Below are 20,676 nucleotides of genomic sequence, written 5' to 3'. Positions count from 1 at the left end.
AAAGTTTGATGATGATGCTTGTTGTTTAAAGGGGCCTAACATCGAGGTCATCGGCCAGGCAAAGTTTGTGTTGGTTGGATAGTGTTAAGGTGTGGTATTGAAAGGTCAGGGAAAAACCACATAGGCAGAAAGAAGAAAGAGCCTACATGTAAAACCTGACGTCTTTTGATAGCACATTCAAGGATGTGGGCTGGATAAAGACCAGAGGTTGTGTTAGTTAGGAATAGGTGTCATGCAATCATAACCTTTTCCTTGCCATTTTCTGTTATTATGGGGATCAGTCCTTCTTGTCACTGCCGGGTCGGCTCGGGTCCGCTAGCGTCTGGCCTTTGGGCCATAGGTTCGTCCCATTGTCCAGCAGCCAGCGGTCTGCTAAGCGAAGCAGTACTACATTTATATCCGATCCATGCCTTCCCATCTTATTCCATAACTTCGTCGTACAAAATTAACCATATCATCGTGTATCCCAATCCTTTATCTACGTTCCTGCAAGGTTTCATATAAATCCGACATGAGACGACGTGGAAAGCCGAGCAGATTTATATCATCAGAGGTAAAAATATAGTTTTCAGGACTCTCAAGGATTTACTAATCTTAACATGTCAATTTGGAGATTTGGAGACTGAATCTGTGATGGGCGGATTGTTCCGCTTACCTTGCGTACCATTGCGACAACGAAACTTTGAGATCAAGAAGACATAAACATTTTTCGGAATTATTGTAGCACTGATTATTCAGCGGGGAGCATTTGTCAGTATAATCACCGCGGCCATACCTACCGGCGTCATTCACGGGAAGATTTTCGAAGCGAAAGCAAGTCAGTTTGAAGTAGTTCCTTGAGGGCTGAGATTTTCATTACCTGTGTTGAGTCTATATATGAACGAGTTGTTCCAGGGGGACATGTAATATATTACCAGTTGTTTTGTAAAACTTTACTAGTGGGAATCAGAGTTTGAGAAAGAACATTGGCACTGCTTTGGCAGTGGGATTTCACGTAGATTATAGGGTCACTCACATAAACTAAGACTGTGCAAGCGGCGTTTTTACTCTCCGATACGTAAGCTCCAGTATAGGAGGCGCGCTCATAGTTCTTGACGTCGTAAACAGTCTGCACGTGTTCGACCTCGAAAGCCTCAGTCGCCAGTCTGAATCTCAACTCGTGACATGGTGAGACAGTTATCATTTCATCCCCTTATATTTGTACGTAAAAATACTGGTTTCAATACAATTGTCGTGTGAGCAGCCATAACTCTCGCTATTGGTGTGCAGAAAATCCTAATGGTGTTTATGAAGTCCCTTATTATGATAGGAAGATTGGTGTGTCTTGTGCTGTTAGTGCAAGACGATTAATTGCGCCTATTTTATCGAGACGACGGTAAATGCAGAGCGGTACGAAGATGACGTTTCGACGCCGTGGGTGGTTTCAACAAGATTCAGCGCCTGCTCATCCAGGGGAAGATTTCCTTCTTACAACCTCGGAAGTGTTTCAGGCAGAGTGATCAGTGCTGGTCTAGTTCCCCCTCGTTCTCCAGATCTAACAGTGTGTGCTTATTACTTGTGAGATAAAAAGAAAGAAGAGTGTATCGAACAAATCCTCACACATTGGAGAAACTGAAAGAAAACATTAGGAATTAAATCAGAAATATTGGTAATGCTACCAAAGCCGATAAATTAATTAAGAACTCTACGATCGATTTCCGATATAACGTTCATCAGCGTGTAAGCATGAATATTGTGAGTTCAGAAATACCTCTGGTGAAAATATACGACATGTGATATAAAAATTAATTCTGATAAGGAAATCTACTCCCACAGCGGGGGAATACCAAGTACTCGAAACTCCTGCGGGTAGGAGGGCGAGTGCGATGGTAGCCATGCAACTATAAAGGAGACCCGATCACCGCGCTCATCCTCATTGTGTCGTTCATTCTCAGGGTGTACAGATTCATCCTCATTGTGCCAACTTTTCTCAGTGCGTGCAGTCGATTCTCAAAGTCAGTTCGTCCGAGTTACGTGTCACCAGTAAGCATCTAGAGGGAGTATGTTACTGTACTTGTAAATTTTAAATTTGTATGTGTCAAGATATAAGCAATGATTGGAAACATTAACTTCAAATCAGCCATGCTAATAACTAACCTTAGACCAACAGTGTTTCAGTGCTCAATGAGAGAAAATATTCATTCAGAATAAGAGTTTCCAGTGGTAAAATGAACAATCTAAGCTTAACTTTAACGTATTAGTAATCCACGCCTTGCCGCATAAACTATGTCATTGGCAAACGCGACACCAAATTATTTTCAAGTACGCCTGCGGTAAATATAACACAGGTAGATTACTAGGAAAGCAGACGGGCAGTGGTTAACAAAATATACGCTTGGTCATAATTGTTTGGTCGAGGGACAGGTAGCTGCCAGAAGAAGAATGTGCGATTACCGAGCAGCTCTCCCTGGAAAGTTCAAATTCCGGGAATAGCATGGTGACCGACCGTCAAATGTAAACAAACAAACAAACAAACAAACAAAAAAACAAACAAAAAACAAACAAACAAACAAACAAACAAACAAACAAACAAACAAACAAACAAACAAACAAACAAACAAACAAACAAACAAACAAACAAACAAACAAACAAACAAACAAACAAACAAACAAACAAACAAACAAACAAACAAACAAACAAACAAACAAACAAACAAACAAACAAACAAACAAACAAACAAACAAACAAACAAACAAACAAACAAACAAACAAACAAACAAACAAACAAACAAACAAACAAACAAACAAACAAACAAACAAACAAACAAACAAACAAACAAACAAACAAACAAACAAACAAACAAACAAACAAACAAACAAACAAACAAACAAACAAACAAACAAACAAACAAACAAACAAACAAACAAACAAACAAACAAACAAACAAACAAACAAACAAACAAACAAACAAACAAACAAACAAACAAACAAACAAACAAACAAACAAACAAACAAACAAACAAACAAACAAACAAACAAACAAACAAACAAACAAACAAACAAACAAACAAACAAACAAACAAACAAACAAACAAACAAACAAACAAACAAACAAACAAACAAACAAACAAACAAACAAACAAACAAACAAACAAACAAACAAACAAACAAACAAACAAACAAACAAACAAATAGACAAACAAAAAACAAACAAACAAACAAACAAACAAACAAACAAACAAGCAAACAAACAAACAAACAAACAAACAAGCAAACAAACAAACAAACAAACAAGTGGATAGGGAACTAATACAGTATGACAGACCACTACTTTGGCGAATATTTCTGTAGCCAGCTGTTCAGGAGTTTACGAGGAAGTGTTCCAACAGTGATTTCATCATAAGAGCGATATTTACCCGTGTGTAGAGGACATTATTCATAATCAAAAGTGTTAGTATAAGATCAATTTTGTAACTGGTAAGTGAGCATCAAGATCAAGTTTTGTGTGTATGAAGAAGTGTACGTGAAGACGCCAATCATGTCTGGATACGGCGGTTTTATACCGACGTCCTGTGTTCTGCCGCCATGGGCTAAGCAAAACGGGACAGCCGCATGGATTATAGATGACGCGGCCGGCAGTCTTCAAATGAGCAAGTGAACTACAATCTAAGACGTTGTTTATTCTATTAATGTAAATAATATTCTGTTTATGAGGCGAGTTGTCAAAGATTAAATATCAGTAGCATAATTTGCACTCAGTGTTAGTCATGTAGTAATAATATCGCAGTCGTCATCGTGTAAATAGTTTTGTATACCATTCATGCACTATGACACCTAAGACACCCATTATGTTATTTGATTTGAGATATTTCCTAAGCCAACGTAGACTCAAATTTCAGTATGGTTCAGAGATAAACGTATATTTCATGGAGAAATAATTACTTATGTATAATATCTTCAGTTACAGGAAGTTCAGTTAATTCTCATTCTCAGGGAATAATGATGATAATGATGATAACAATGATATAGTTCACCCAGAGAGATGTGTATGACGTTGTGACAGTTTTCACGGTAAGCTATCCCGCTGGTTGTGATTTTTATGTAGATGGTTATATATTTTAGGGGATCGTTAATAATCGTGTAATTGCTGGAAACCAGTTGAGATTGTTTTTGTTTTGTTTTGAATAAAAGGTATTTTTTGCAAGTTGCTTTACGTCTCACCGACACAGATAGGTCTTATGGAGACGATGGGATGGAAAAAGGATAGGAGAGGGAAGGAAGCGGCCGTGGCCTTAATTAAGGTACGGCACCAGCACTTGCCTGGTATGAAAATGGGAAACCACGGAAAACCATCTTCAGGGCTGCCGACAGTGGGGTTCGAACCCACTATCTCCCGAATAGTGGATACTGGCCGCACTTACGTGACTGCAGCTAACTAGCTCGGTATTGAATAACAGTAAAGAAGCCATTGTTGCTATACTGAAGTTGATTAATTGGTGGTGGAAGGTTGTTGATCATTGATTGGTACATTATGATGAAGAATTACGAGCATTCATTGTAAAGTTATCCTGAGAGTAATGAAAGAGATATTTCTATGTCAGCGGATTAGCTGAGAGATAAGTGATAACTATTAATGCTATAACAAATGCGCGAAGCTCTGTGTACGAAAGAATAGGGCAATCATTTGTATACTCAGGAACATGAATGCCATTCGAGGTCTACGATGATATAAATATAGATAAATAAAGGTGAATTGAGAAATAGGGATGTAAGAAAGTGCACACTACAGTGATAAATGGGCCTAGTTATAAAAGATAACCCATGCTACCAATCGTGGAAAATTTACTTATGTAATGGTTATAAAAGGCACGCTGGCCCTTGCAGTGGCGCTAAGATCACATTAATGTAAATAATATCAAGTGCTTTTCGTCTGGAAATTTTGTTAGGAATAGGATGTGGCAGGTATAACTGTATTTGGATTTATGTTAACGTCATCCTGGAGGTTTTCTTGCGCCATGTTTTGAATTAATAATTAAACGTCATTACGTCACGAGATACCACATGAGTTATTGTATTGCAGGAGACAGCTATGAATAATCCACATCAGGATCATGGTCGAGACTGTTTTCAATGATAACATCCATGGACATTGAAATCAACACACGTCGTAGACATCTGTAAATTAACTGTTCACCCTTTTATGTTGGAAATAACCATGTGCGTGAACCGGCATGTATATAAATTAGTGTAGGATATTAGCGTTGATGTCTTTTCATTTTCGGTAGCGTTCTCCATTTTATTTTATTGTGTTATTTTAGTATAGGTGGTGACTACCTGTGATTATACGTGTAGATAGATTTTCTTTATTTAAGACGCAAGAGTTTCCGCTGTGTTTCGTATAATGTTAGGTTCATGAGAGCTCGCGACAATTTAAGTAGACAGCATCTTAGATTCACTTCTTGTTTGCATAATAACAGCAAACATAATTAGAAACGTGACTGAACAGCACACCCTACAATTATAAATTTTCTTATGTGTAAATTCAGACACGGTTGATCTAGAAATTATAAATATGTATTAGGTATTTTGATCCTGTTCTGGTAGTTTGGGTCCCTGTGAGACCAAATGCAATCAACGCTTGTCATGTAAATGGAAACAATATCTGTTCAGTTGATTAGATACTCAATTTCACTTCTTGGGATTGACCTCCTATTTTCATGGTTTTACACAGCGATGTCATAATTAAATCTGTACGCTTGTGACAAAGAATCAAATAAATCAACGGCAATTAACTTTATGAATACAATTTTTGAAGTGTCAGATGGAGACATTCAGCCATCAGAGGCCACTAAATCTATGTAAAAATCACTATAGTGTAATTTAGAAGAAATATGAAAGGGGGCAGTTAATCCCAGCGACTATTGGATGTTCTGAGTTATATAATTGAATGTCTGAATGCCACTAATTAGTAATTGGTAATGAATAGTGCTGCTCCTTATTTACGCAGTATCAGTCATTAACTTATATTCAAGGTTTCTGTTATGTGGATTGTAATTCAGTTGAACTAGTAGAGAATATTGTAGTGTCATAATTGTCTAGAAACGACGTAGTTAACTAGAATAAAAACTTAGTTAATCAGTTACATTCAGTGAATTGATTAATTACGGCACTTAATTTTAAGCCTCCAATGAGAAGCAATAGGGCTTATGTCAATTTTGTTAATTTTACAGTATAAGCTAGAAACAGTAACTAGCTGCACATTTATGCCAATTGCTCATTATGAAAATGCGGTAGAATTGTAAATGTTTTATATATGTTTATTCTGCATAACATATTGTACCAGGAAAAGTTATTGGGATAAGGAGCATTAAAAGGGTCTCAGGTAGTGATCGATTCTTAGGAGCCGATACAGAGAAAGGAGTTCGCAGAGCGAAATAATAGATGTTATTTTGATAAGTGAAAATTTATTCAAATTTCTAGGCGCACAAATGACCTTCTTATTATATCGCATTTAAAACCGCGGAATTACTTGGAAAAATATTATTTAATATATATTCAACCAAAATTGGACTTCTGAAAATTCCTTGCTATAAATGAATTTGAAAAATAACCTTATTTCTTCATGAAATTCATAAGTTAAATGTGGTTTTATAAGTCTCTGGAATGTTCTGGAATAAACACTTGTTTTCATAAATTACTTTCATGTGAAAACTGAAGTCTTTCTATATCAATGCCTAAAGTCTTTTTCTAAGTTTTACACTTCACTGTAATATCTGAATAATTGATAATAAAATTATTTTGAATCACCTAAATTCTATTTAAATTATTAAATTAATTATCACACGAAAATGAAATTTCATTTGAAAATCAATTGGCACTTGCAATGAGATAAACACTGTTTAACGTAGCACTTTAAATGATTTGAAAATAATAAATTGCCTCTTCAGTAAGTCAGTAACTGGCTAATGCAATAAATAGTTTTAAAGAAATTACTTGCTTTTACCAGTTGAAAATGCTAAATGCACTCATATCACCTGAAAATTTTTAGTTGGCTGGAACTGGTGAATGCGGTTCCATGAACAGCAACTGGAACTCCATCAATGTTGTCAGCACCACTTCAAATAACGTACCATCTCCAACGCCGTACCACGTTCCTTTTCCCTCGTTGTACCACGTATTACATCCCTCGTCGAACCACGTACCACCTCCAGTGTCGTACCGTGTACTATGTCCCACGGCGAGTCAGGTGTTGAGTTGATATGAGGTTTAACACTCGGTCAAGATTTCTGGTGTCGTATAATGTTGTAGATACACGAGAACTTACAATTGACAATTGATCGTGAGTGTTATAAATATCACTGTCTGAATATTCGCAAGTCAATGATAAGCAGCATTCATAATTGCACTTAGAATCACAGTCTATTACGTGAACTTTGAATCAAAGTCTGTTATGTGCACTTTGAAACACAGTCCGTTGTATAACTTCAAAGTAATGCTCACTATTAGAAATAGATATGGCTTTTATATGAATTAAAGCACAGTCTGAAGCGTTTGAAACACACGTCACAGTTCGAAGTTTCCACAGTTTTTAAATAGTCACACTTCTTAAGTAAAATGGGTTTTTGAAGACACAGTTCGTATAATTCAAACTATTTACACGAGAAAACAATGTCTTTGGCATTGCGAACACGTTGTATCAGGTTCGAAACGAAACTTAATTTTCAAAGCTTACTGGAATTATGAGTGTAAGTCCAGTCCATGTCCTACACACACACGATGCGTTTAACTGTCTCTAGCCATCACCAACACAGATTTTAAGCAAATTTTAAGTGTAATATAGCTTCACTTAGGTCAGTATTTCATAAACATGTCATAAAATGTCCTTAAGGTTTACTCAATTATTTGCTATCACCGTTCAAACATAAGTCATATTTGAGAAAACTGTTCCCACTCGGCTACGATGATTACTGAGTTCCTACTTCTCAAAATATTCTAAGTTATGAGAAGTAAATGTGTAATATTAAACACACGCAGAAATTTTATCAAGTTCGGCGATATCACCGATAATAATAGAGTTCGAATTAACAAACGCAGTATTTTTCCAAGTCCGCAAAACTGCCGAAATTTTACATATTACTATTAATAACAGAGTTCCACTTGATACACGCCGGATTTTCAAAGTCCGTAACACTGTAGAAATTTTATAAGTTATTGATAATAACATAGTTCAACTCAATACACGCCGGAATCTTACAAGTCCGCAACACAGCAGAAAATTTATAAGTATCGTCTTAGTACATGCCGGATTTTTCTCATTTAGCACGGCAGAAATCTTATAACTTCAACGAACTACTTCGCGTAACGCGACACGGCGACAGTACCATCTGACATGGTCAAGTTGAAGATTGCAGCTGCTTTTACTCCTCGGGGCGAGGCTCTTATATACTGGAAGCAGGAAAGGCTCTCTGATTCAAGCAAAAAAGTGTGTTTCTTTTCCACCTTAATATCTCGGAAACAGTAGCTGGATTTTCTTCAAAATTTATCTACTTTACTTTTAAAATATGAGCTTCACGACGGTGTACTTCATTATTTCGTGGCTTTCGGCGTTTACTAGATATCAAAATTGCTCCAGTAAGTTCTAGACGGGTGAGCTAGCAACACGTGGTGATTACGTCATCCGGCCGGTCCTCTGCCTGTGACGTAGCGCTGTCTCTCACTCCCATAGCTAGCAGCTGAGTCTCGAATGTTCGCTTTGCACACTAACTCCAAATGCTAGAGCTTTCAATTCGTAAATAAATTACGAATTAAAAATATAATATGCAAGGCCGTAGGCATTCCCGGTACAATATATTTATATATAATTATGTTATATAAATACATATACATAAATTCAATTCTAAATTTTCTTGGGAAAACCGTGAAATTGGACATACGCGTTTTTTCTCCTTAATCCCTTATTAAAATTCTGGATGCTGTAAAAGTAAGTTAATAGGTAAATAACAGTTTGTAATATAAATTTATATCTGTTCTGTTGCTAAACGAACAAGAAAACCATAATATAGCACACACAAAACTTTATAAGTAATAATTATCACAATGAGAAAATATCCACTAATTTTTCTTTTCATTTCCACATTATTTTTGTCACTGAAATTCTGTGTAAGATAATTATTGTAATTAATTACTTTTATCGAATGAAATTTTCTCCAGAGAATTTGAATTTATGTCTGTAGAAGTATCACTCATCGGTAGGATATTCGTCTTCTCCATAAGGGAGATTTCTGTAAAATTCACTGTACTGCCGTAGAATCCACTGAGTTAACGTTTTCAGGTCCGTGTATTTTGCTGAAATAATGGTTTTGGGTCTGCTTCGTACAGTCGGAATTTCTTTTGGTAACAGGAGGGCATTTCCACGATGTCTTATGATATCAATTTCTTATTGGTCGGCGTAGATTTCCCTCTTCGATGACATGTAAATACCCCGTTCATATTTTTGTACATAGAAACCCTGACAAACTTGTCAGTGACACACAGCGTATTAAAAAAATAGGCCTAATTTTACACACAGGGATTATTTCTTGTTTTATTTTCCAATGTGTAGAGTTTTGTCTCCTATGCATTTCTTTACGAGTTCTGTATCTATCTCTTGGAACTTGATTTACCAAGGTTCCTATTATCTGGCATTTCTGGTCCCAAGAACTAGACTCTAGCAATATGCGATACATGTAATCGAAGTTTAGGAGCTAAGTTTAATGTCCATAAATAGCACTAAGACAGTAATAATAACGACGATTAAAATATTACTAATAATACAGCATATGATAATGGGATCTAATTTTAATCAGTTCAAGTTAGTATTACTTAATTCTGTACATCGAAGTTGGTGATTGGGGTGTAACTCCACAAAGCGTAGTCAGTAACAAAATGTAGGCTAATACGGAACTCTTCAGTAAGAAACATAAATATATTTACCTCTCACTTCTCATGCTTGGTTCAGAGCAAGTTGCAATATTATCTTCCCTCTTGAAAAATTATTCATTTGGCGTATGTTTAAACACCGAAGTCTCACGAAACGTTTAACTTCTTGTGGCTTACAATATTTCACTATTGTTGTTTTCAGGCTAATATGCATGCGATAATGCAGGACTTTTATATTCCCGTAACAGAGGAAACAATAATAACGTTCACAATAATAAGCAGACGTCATTTCATTACTCCAATAATGTAGGCGTAAGGCGAATATCCATTGATTCCTTCTTCCCGTGGAGAAATTACTAAGAAGAAAAAAAGCGGATGTCCCACATGCGCCTTTTTCCTTCCTAAAAGCACTATGGACTACCGCCTTTGTGCCACGCTCTAAATCCACAGGAAATGGCAACAGGACAATCGCCTTTATTCCATAGATGCGGCCAATTATACCGAACACAAATATGGCCGTGACTGAGAATCACACAAAAAAAGGGACATACGCCCTTTTGCCTCCCAGGTACGGCATTATTAAATCAGTTAGTTGATTTGGAGGATGAGCAGTTGTCTTTTATATGTTTACTGTGAGTTGATGACGATTACACTTGTTACACATTGCTTGGATCCGATTTATATTTTATTTTAATTAAATTCTTTGACGTTTATTCATTTCTTATTAGTCATTTTCTTTTATACATAAACATATTTAAACCTCAGTCTGGGACAACATTTCCTTTATTTCAATAGAATAGATTAGCCTATAGCCAGATAGCTTCATTTCCTCCCATCGTAACGCACCTCGGCAGTCTAGTGGACGTGTCCACCCCAGAAGAGATGTCTTCGGTGAGTATATTTTATTACAGGGCTGCCATTTCAGAATCCGGAAAGAAGAAATCACCGAAGAGGAAACTGTGCAAAGGATGCAATATTACAGTAGTAGAACTCAGACACGTCACCCAGAATGTGGTTACTAGGTACAATGCCTGTATAACCCAGGAAGGGACGATACTTCCAGCATCTTGTATAAGATAACATTTCATATAAGATTGTATACGCGCTTAAGCAAGGTGGACGCGCGCGACATAAATTCGGCTGAGGCAGCAGCCGTAGCTCAGAGTACAAACACCGTGCGTTCGGTCTTAGTTTATATGATAGGTCCTGTATATCACAAGTTGTACAGCGGGAAAGCAGTTCTGACTGTTAGAGAGAAGTAGAGACCGTCTACGTATGTCTATGTGCTAATTTAAATAGGATGATAAGTCAAGTTGTAAGTTTTACGAAGGGGAGAAGTCCTCTCAGCTTTAATTATTGTGTTGATGGGGTGATAGTACTTCATGGGGAACAATCTTGGTACCTACGTGTTAATATAAGGAATGATCTTCATTGGGGTAATCATATTAACGAAGTAGTTAAGAAAGGTTACAGTTCTCTTCACATGGTTATTACACCATTTACGGGTTGTACTAAGGATGTAAAGGAGAGGGCGTATAAGTCTCTGGTAAGACCGCAGTTGGAGTATGCCTCCAATGTATGGGACCCTCACCAGGACTACTTGATACCAGAACTGGAAAAAGTTCAAAGGAAAGCAGCACGATTCTTTCTGTGTTATTACTGACAGAGGAGTAATGTTACTAAAATGTTGAAAAGTTTGGGCTGGGAAGACTTGGGAGTTACCAGACGAGATGCTTGACCATGTGGTATGTTTCGAGATGTCAGTGGTGAGTTGGCGTGGAATGAAATAAGTAGAAGAATAAGCTTCTGATGATGATGATGCTTGTTGTTTAAAGGGGCCTAACATCTAGGCCATCGGCCCAAAATAAGCTTGAGTGGAGCTTTTAAAAGTAGGGAAGATCATAATGTGAAGATAAAGATGGAATTCAAGAGGAGAGACTGGGGCAAATATTCGTTTATAGGACGAGGAGTAAGGGACTGGATTAAATTATCAAGGGAAATGGTCGTAAATTTCCAAGTTCGTTGAAAATATATAAGAAAATGCTAGGAAAACAATTATAAATAAATGTAGATATTAGGTAAACAATTGACAGGTTATCTGCCACCTGGCAACCACCCCAAATGCAGATCATTAATTGATTGATTGATTGATTGATTGATTGATTGATTGATTGATTGATTGATTGATTGTCTACAAATATTACGAGATTCAACAGATGTTAAATGGTACGTCGCAGCAAGCTAGATATACTGTACGAGGGTGTCTGTTTTTGGTCTGCTTTTTAGTTCACGTAGATAAAGCTAAATATTAAGAGGCAAAAATTAATCTCATACCACGAGTGCGAGCGATAATCCGACACTCGGATTTCCGAAGTGCGTTTATTTGCATGTTAAGAAGATTTGTGAGGGTATGTTTATTATGTTTATGTTTCTTTCAGATTCTTAGGTTAAGTCAAGAAATAAAAATCATGAAGATGTGGAATGTCATGTTGGAGATAGATATAATGGTAATCACCATGTACATGATGTGTAATTAAACGAGTAGATGACGGTGGTGAGCTGACATGGGGGCTGGAACGAGTTAACCAAGTCTGTAGTTTAAACACTCTTGTCATGTAGTCCTGTGTATTTTACCATGCTAATATTTCGTTATGTGTAGGACTGATTTTGCCTTGTTTCATTTAGTGGAAGTTTACCACAGTTTCATTTTTTTTATTTGAGTGCTGATAACGTTCGTGGGTGAGTTACGATATTTGTGTATGTTAGAAATTACACTATGTTAGAGCAGAATTTTTGTCATTTTTCTTCCGTTTGGAGATGAATTTATTATATTTTTTCAAGGGATCATTTAAAATACGTTGGGAATATGTTTACTGTAGAAAAGTGCAATGTAGAGGCTTTTCCGTGTGTTATGAAGAAGAGGTATTGTAAAGTAAGTCATTTTTCGATATCTCTTATCCATAATCGTAGAACCAGTTTTGTATGCGATTTTTAAATTCTTAGTCAACCTGTAATTATGTAGTTGTCGTTAACAGTAACAATAATATGTAACAATAGGCGTAATAGTTAATATCCATGTGGTAAAAATTTGTTTTGTAAAAGTTCATTCTGAGATAAATTTGTCTGTATGAGACAATACCCAAATTCAGTGTATGAGGTCTGAGGTCAATGTTGAAGCGTATGTCATGTGTTTCTGGACTACAATAAGTCCGAGCGGCCGATTCTTGTGTACAGGAGTTTTGTCACTGTCCTATGTTGTATTTGTGTTGTTGTTTTTATTGTTAGAGAAGTTGTCTTTGGTCCAGGTAGTTCTGAACCCCTGCGGCTCAAATAGTGACGTAAATTCCGGGTCGAGATTCCTGATGTGACGTTAAATAATGTCGTGATGTTTGTGTTAAGAGGACCGAGGAAAAGTTGTTAGGACAATGTGTTTGAAATATGGTGTTAGGTACATGATTCGAATTTCAAGTAGGAAGGCATGTTCAGAGAGATGGTTTGTTTCATCTAGTAACTCCCAGTGAAACTCAGTGAACGTGTATTCTTCTCCACAGATATCATTAGACTTAAGTTCATTCGTGTGGAAATTATATTGACAAGTAAATTGTTAAAGATTTCGTGCTTGTTTGGACGTGGAATTTGCAGTAGTTGAAACTGTCTGCGATGTGACTTTTTGCTCACTTATGTAAGCGGTGACGGTGGGTTGGAAATTAAATTGATTTTTAAAGTCATGGGTGGTTACCTGAATCTTAATTTTAACCCACAGGTAAATGATGGATACAAGCCACAGTCACGGTCATTTAACATACTGAAGTGTAGTATTCCATTTCGATATTTTAAACACAGTGAGAGTTCGTAATCTAATTGAGCATTTCATTTAGTTTAGTGGAAAACAGGAGGATGTCTTTATATATTTAGGAATTACAATTTTTTGCCATATTCTTGTTATGTGAAATAGTTAGGTGTAGGGGATCGTCGATGGTGTATCATTAAGTGGAAACCATAGGCTAGTGGTTGAACTGCATAGAAGGGGTTCTTGGAATAGCTCGGTCATCGTAGGGCCGATAAAATGATGCAGGTAGCATACTCCCCCTAGAGTATATTTGAGTTTCTTAGGTTTGCATAAGGATTCAGTATCGCATGAGATGCCATAGATCGTAGGAGCATTCCACCAGTAGTCCACGGGATACCAATGATTTATGTTCACATTGTGTATAGGGTGTTTGTAATTTGTCGTGTTTACAATTAGTGTAGGATTATTTAGGCGGATGTAGTTGGACCCCGTGACTTGATAACATTTAAGTGTTACCCATGAGTCGAATTTACTTCAATGTTTCATTATGTGATTGTATTCAACAATATAACAGAATTCTTGCGTGGTTATAAATTGTAGTTGTACACAGAATTCCTCTTACAATTCTTCAACGATATGTGTTCCAATAACTAACCCCAAACAAACAAAATGGACGATGAAGTAATAACATCATGTTCAGTTAACTGTTGTAGGAAGTTGACCAGTTCATTGAAAACCACTTATTCGATTCCATCGCGTTAGTCTAAATATTTGTTCAGTATTCATTCATTCATGTAGAATCAAATTGCGTGAGTTCAGTTAAAATCAAGTATTAAAATTTTAGTTAACGTGGAAGTTATAGTTGTTGCTTTTGGTTTGTAAAATTAACTTCATTAATTTAACTTGCACAATACCGCTTTACTTCTGAGCACTTATGTTTTAAAATGAAGTGCTAATTTTAATTTTAAATTATTGAATCTACAGGGTGATTTTTTCCACCGTATACAAACTCTAGGGATTGATCGAGGAAAGGATACGGAAGAGAAAAATCCAATGAACTTATGTCCGGAAATGCATAGGGATCATTTACTCAATCATCCTTTGTTACAGAAACGGTGGTCCAATACGCGCTGTACCATGCAGCCATAGTTACAGTATGTGTTGAAAATGGTTTCCATATACCTCCACGCATGCGTGTGTGCGCCGTAGCATATTCTGTCTCACACGTTCACATCGGCCAGGCTGCGTGCGAACAGTGCCAAAGGCAGCATGAATACGCTGCTCCAGTGTCTCCTCATCTGGAATGGGCTCTGCATACACGATACATTTGAGATGGCCTCATAACCAGAAATCACACGGGTTGAGATCTGGTGAACGAGAAGGCCATGGAACTGGACCTCCTAGTCCAATCCATCAACCAGGGAAGACACGATTGGGATGCGTCCGGACGTTCACGGCGAAGTGGACTGGAGCACCATCATGCAGCAGCCACATAACTCTGCGAATCACCAATGGCACGTCTTCCAGCTGGGGAGGCAAAGTCACCCGCAAAAAACGCCTATAGTTCAGGCCTGTTAGGCGACGTAGAAGGATGACGGGTCCCAAAACACGGTCGCCAATTATCCCGGCCCACACATTCTGGTTGAACCGCTGCTGATGTTTCGCTGGCACCAAATCATGGGGTTTCTGCATATAATCCCACAGATGACTGTTATGAAAGTTCAAGATATTACTCTGCGCACAGATGGCCTCATCTGTGAATAGGATGGATGCCACAAATCCAGGAATAGTGGTTGCGTGGTGAATAAACCAGTGATAAAACCACTCCCGATGTGGAAAATCTGTCGCTAGTAAGACCTGCACACGCTGTACGTGATGAGGGTAGTTTATTGTCATGGAGAATGTTCCAGCAGGACGTCTGGCTTACCCTGTAGTGGCAGGCCAAATGCCTGTTCCTGACATGATGGTTGCCTTCCACAGGGTTAATCACATTTTCCTCCACGTCTGGTGTCCGAACATGGCGGGTATGTCCTTCATGATTTCCTGGTTCCTTAAACGACCCTGTCTCTGACAAAACAGCGAAATACTGTTGAAAACATTGAATAGTGTGGGGTTGTCGGCGGGGATAGGTCTCCCGATACAACCGTGCTGCCCGCCGCCCCTTGCCATTTGCCTTGCCATAAGTAAACACTGATGAAAATCCACAGCCTGTTTCCAGTCATTTGACCGGGTCAGGAATGGAATGAATAAAGTCCTCTTCTAGCGGCGAGGATGGGAATTGTGCCGGCTGCCGAAACCTGTCGCACTCCTCTGGGACAATGATTCATGAATGATTAATGAAATGAAGTGATATTGGAGAGTGTTCTTGAATGAAAGATGACAGGGAAAACTGGAGTACCCGGAGAAAAACCTCTCCCGCCTCCGCTTTGTCCAGCACAAATCTCACATGGAGTGACCGGGATTTGAACCACGGAACCCAGCGGTGAGAGGCCGGCGCGCTGCCGCCTGAGCCACGGAGGCTCTATTAGTAAACACAATGTCAGCAAATTCTCGAGTCGAATACGGAACCGTTGTGTACGAATGTGAATATGAACCAACAACATTACTGCTTGCATGGAGTCGAGATGTATTGAGATGATAATAATAATAATAATAATAATAATAATAATAATAATAATAATAATAATAATAATAATCTGAATTTGCTGTTAGATCCGGATGAATCCCTTAGAAGGCAAAGCCTGCGATTATGATGGGTGGTGTCTGCCGTGTGGGAAACTGCAGGTTATATTAGTAGAGGACAGTGCAGTATGTGGTTGTGAGTTTCAGAATTATTTGGAACAGTACGAACACCCAGTTTCCAAGGCAAGGGAATTAACCTCTTAAGATTAAAATCCACGACCAAGCCGGAATCGAATCCGGGATCCTGAAGCCCAGAACATGTGATTAGTTCAAAATTCCAGTGGCTAGATATTTGATAATGAAATCCTGATCATTCCTGTAGCTAACACGGGACAGTTAAGGAGCTGTCGACGAGAATCTCGATGAAGTGGACGGCATAGAACGATGAAGAGTCCAGAGAAATATGAGCAAAATATAACTATTTTCAACCTCCCGTAGCCCTCCAGTGCGCACTTAGAAATTGCGCCATCATCGCATTAACGCTTCAGTACCAGTTACGTTAGTTTTTGATAGTCACTTTGTCGCCATGGTTGTAGTGCATTACCGTCTGGAGTGGTGAGACGATCTACGGAAGTCTGTGGACATACACTTGCAGAAAATAAAATCTCAACACCGAGAAGTCATCAGTTTAGAGGAATGCAATTTCCTAGGTAACGTATTTATTTTATTAAAGTTTCCAGGTCACAGATTCAACTATCAAGTATGCGCGAGAAGGCATGTGACATGTTGGCACGTTAATAACCGCTGCAATCGCCACGGTTTTGAATGCAAGTATGCGAAGGTGTCGTACAGGTGCTTTATATCATTTTGTGTGATAGAGTTCCACGCCTGTTGTAGTTGTTCATTCAAATCAGCAACGGTTAATGGTGGTAATGGATGACACTGGAGTTGTCGTCCCATAATGTCCTATACGTGCTCAATGGGTGAAAGGTCTGGTGATATTGCAAGCCAAGGTCGACACTCTGTATAGCACGTTGGGTAACATCAGTGGTATGAGAACGAGTATTGTCCTATTGGAAAACACACCTCTGAATACTGCGAATGATTGGCAGCACAACCGGTTCAGTCTCCAATATGACGTACAAATCCACTGTCAATGTTCTTGGGGTAACGACGAGACTGCTCCTGCTGATAAAGGGAATATCGCCCCCGCATCATAACTCGCGGTGTAGGTCCAGTGTGTCGACGCCGCAGACAATTTGGTTCCCAGCGCTCACCTTGCCTCCTTCTTACCAACCTACGCCCATCACCGGCACCAGGGAAAAAACGGCTCTTATCTACACAACAGATATCCACTCTGCCCTCTAATGAGCTGTATCTTGACACCACTGAAGTCGCAGATGGAGTTAATGGCATGGCTGGATGTCTAGCTCGGAGCTGTCCCTCCAGTAATCGATTTGTTACAGAGTGCTGTCACTCCGGTGTCAACTGAAGCTCTAATGGTTGTTGGAGACGCAGTACGATCCTTTAAAGCCATGCGACAAATACGGCGGTCTTTCCTCTCCGTAGTGGCCCGCATGCGGCCGGTGCCTGGTCTTCTTCAGGCAGTGCCTTCCCGAGAACATTGTTGGAAACACCGATGCACTGTGCATACATCCTTGCCAAGTCTTTCTGCAATATCGCAGAGAGAACATCCATCTTCTCGTAGCCTTACTACACGGCCTTGTTCAAACTCAGTAAGCTGCTGGTACTGTCTTCTTCGTCTCCTTAAACGCATCCTTGACTCACACCTACCACAGAACGTTAACACCGGACAACGACTAACGCTCACGAAATGCACAACACGTATTTAAAGAAAACTTGCTTTGTAACGTCACAGTGGCGCTGCTAGCGCCACTCTTCGTCGACTAGCGCGCAAATTTGAATGGGTGTCATATTTCAGATGTGCAAATACGCCTCCCGAATTTCGTTTATCTAGCACAACTTTCTTGTGTTGGAGATTTCATGTTTCGCCAGTGTATGGACAAAAAATATTGTATGCAACCTCGGGAGGAGCACAGACAAGGTTTTATTTTATTATTATTTACACCAGTCCGCGTAACTGAGAGGTTGGCAAGACTTTCAGGAAGCAATTGCAAATATTTCTTAGCAAGTTATGTTTCTATTTGGTCAGGTCTGTTTTTGTGTTTTGTTCCGGTGAACTTCCGCTCTGCTTTGTCTTCGATTTACGTTAGTTGCTTATGTCGAGGGAGGAAAACTTGATACTTTGTTATAACATAATGTTACATCATGTTATCTCTGTTACCATGTAATGCGTTCTCCACCACATAAGACTGAAACAGTTTCCGAGTGGCACTAGCCAATACTACGTGCGGTTCCTTTGTACAGAGGCCGCTATCAAGTTCAAAATATATATTGGTATTGTAAATAGTCTATTCGATAGTTGGTTGTATACATTACAGGCGCCCCCATCCTAGCTTCCGGTCTCTGCATCAGGAAGTACGGGCAGTTGGAAGATTTCATACATTACACAAATTATTCTGGAACCATTATCATTCTTAGCTAAACGTTTTATCAAGTTTCTCGTTGACAACTCCTCAACTGTCCCTTGTAAGACTTGGATAATTATCTTGAAAATTTGCAATGAAGGAGTATTTCTTTTAATGGAGTACTTGAATGAATTTCAATTAAATATTCTTCAAATGGGCAATGGAGCCATTACTCCATTTTATGAATTATGATAAGAATGTAAGTCCGAAGAAGAAACTCAAAATAGCATCATCATTGACATTTCATAACTGCAGACATGTAATAATTGTGTTTATATTTGGTTGTTGTCAAGAGTCATATATATCGAAATTATCGCCAGGTTACAATGTGAAACATGATGTATTTGACTTTGAATGTTATCCCTGTATTAGAATATCTGTATGATAATTTTGTGTATGGACACAAGAACAAGAGTATATGTTGCATTGTGCAGGATAATTTCATTTTCTGTAATCAAAAGTTAATCATATAAAAAGTAAATGATGCATTCTTTCCAATGTGAGGAATTAAAGAAATAAATGTTAGACGTCAAATTAAAGTCTTAGTCACAACTTCGGGCTTATAAATAACGATGTACGGGGATTCAAAAATGTCCCACTTCATTTACTTCAGAAAATGTTGAGATAGCACCTCATTTCAAGTACGGAAGAAATCATCCCAGTTGTACGTACCAATAAATTACAACTATATGGCAAGTGCAAACACTTTAATAAAGCAGACTATATGCGTTCCAGTTCTAGATCGTTCTTACTTCAACATCATTATTTACAAGCTACTGCTGGGCAGAGACCTGCAGCCAGACCCACCGCGCAGCACTTCAAAGCCACGGGCTCCGGCAGCCCAGCCCGTGCAGTGCCATTCTCTTCTGACGCGGCAGCGTACTGGCTCACAGCACTGGGCTCATACAGCCCACTGCAGTCCACCGCACTGGGCGGGCTCAGTAGAATAACATTGAGTACTTCTCCACAATAACATGTGCGCCGTGCACAACGAAATGTTCACGTCACAATACTATTCGGATCATTCACTATACTGCACCCGCCCCCTACCTAACTGGCACCGGCATGGAATCTACAGGGTCGCACACGGGTAAAAAGTATGAAATAAATAGGCGCTGAACTAAAGTAAGCTTAGAGGCGTACAGGGGAGGAGAAGCGGGGCATATAACTAAAAATGAGAACAGATTCGAATTAAAATATATAACTCACAAACCGGTTTATTGAACCTTAATGACGATGGGAAATGACACACTAAATAACACTAATGAATTACATTAAAATTTACAAAGGTTTGTTGTAGTTTGTTTGACGAATATCTGTCCGTTATACGTGATAGAAACGAGTACGTTTATCGCGAAGCGATGTATCGTGACATATAGCGAATGGTAATTTTATAATAACACTGAGGCTATATTATCGCTAACACATAAAACTAACATGCGTCCGACAACACGTCTGAGCAATCCCTATTCTAATAAAGACCTAGATTTCCCAATGAAATGACGTAAAAAAAATACACACATATGATACAACACCCGGGTTCGAAACCGACCCTCGCTATCCTGGACATCGCCAAGCTGATGGACAGAACCACCACTGACCTTATGTACAACCACACATAACATAAAAAACACATAAATGGTACATGATATGCAAGAAAAATACAAAAAAGGCACTTGATCTTTCTTCTGACGCTGTAGGCCTCCATTGCCTACGTTGAGCATCGAACTGACAACTTCTTGCGATGAAGGCAGGGTCCTGTAATCCCTATCTAATTATACTCGTACAATTAACAACGATTCATTGGCAAACATTA

This window comes from Anabrus simplex, chromosome 2, assembly GCF_040414725.1.
Source record: "Anabrus simplex isolate iqAnaSimp1 chromosome 2, ASM4041472v1, whole genome shotgun sequence".
Taxonomy (NCBI): Eukaryota; Metazoa; Arthropoda; class Insecta; order Orthoptera; family Tettigoniidae; genus Anabrus; species Anabrus simplex.
Note: the sequence above shows the minus strand (reverse complement) of the source record.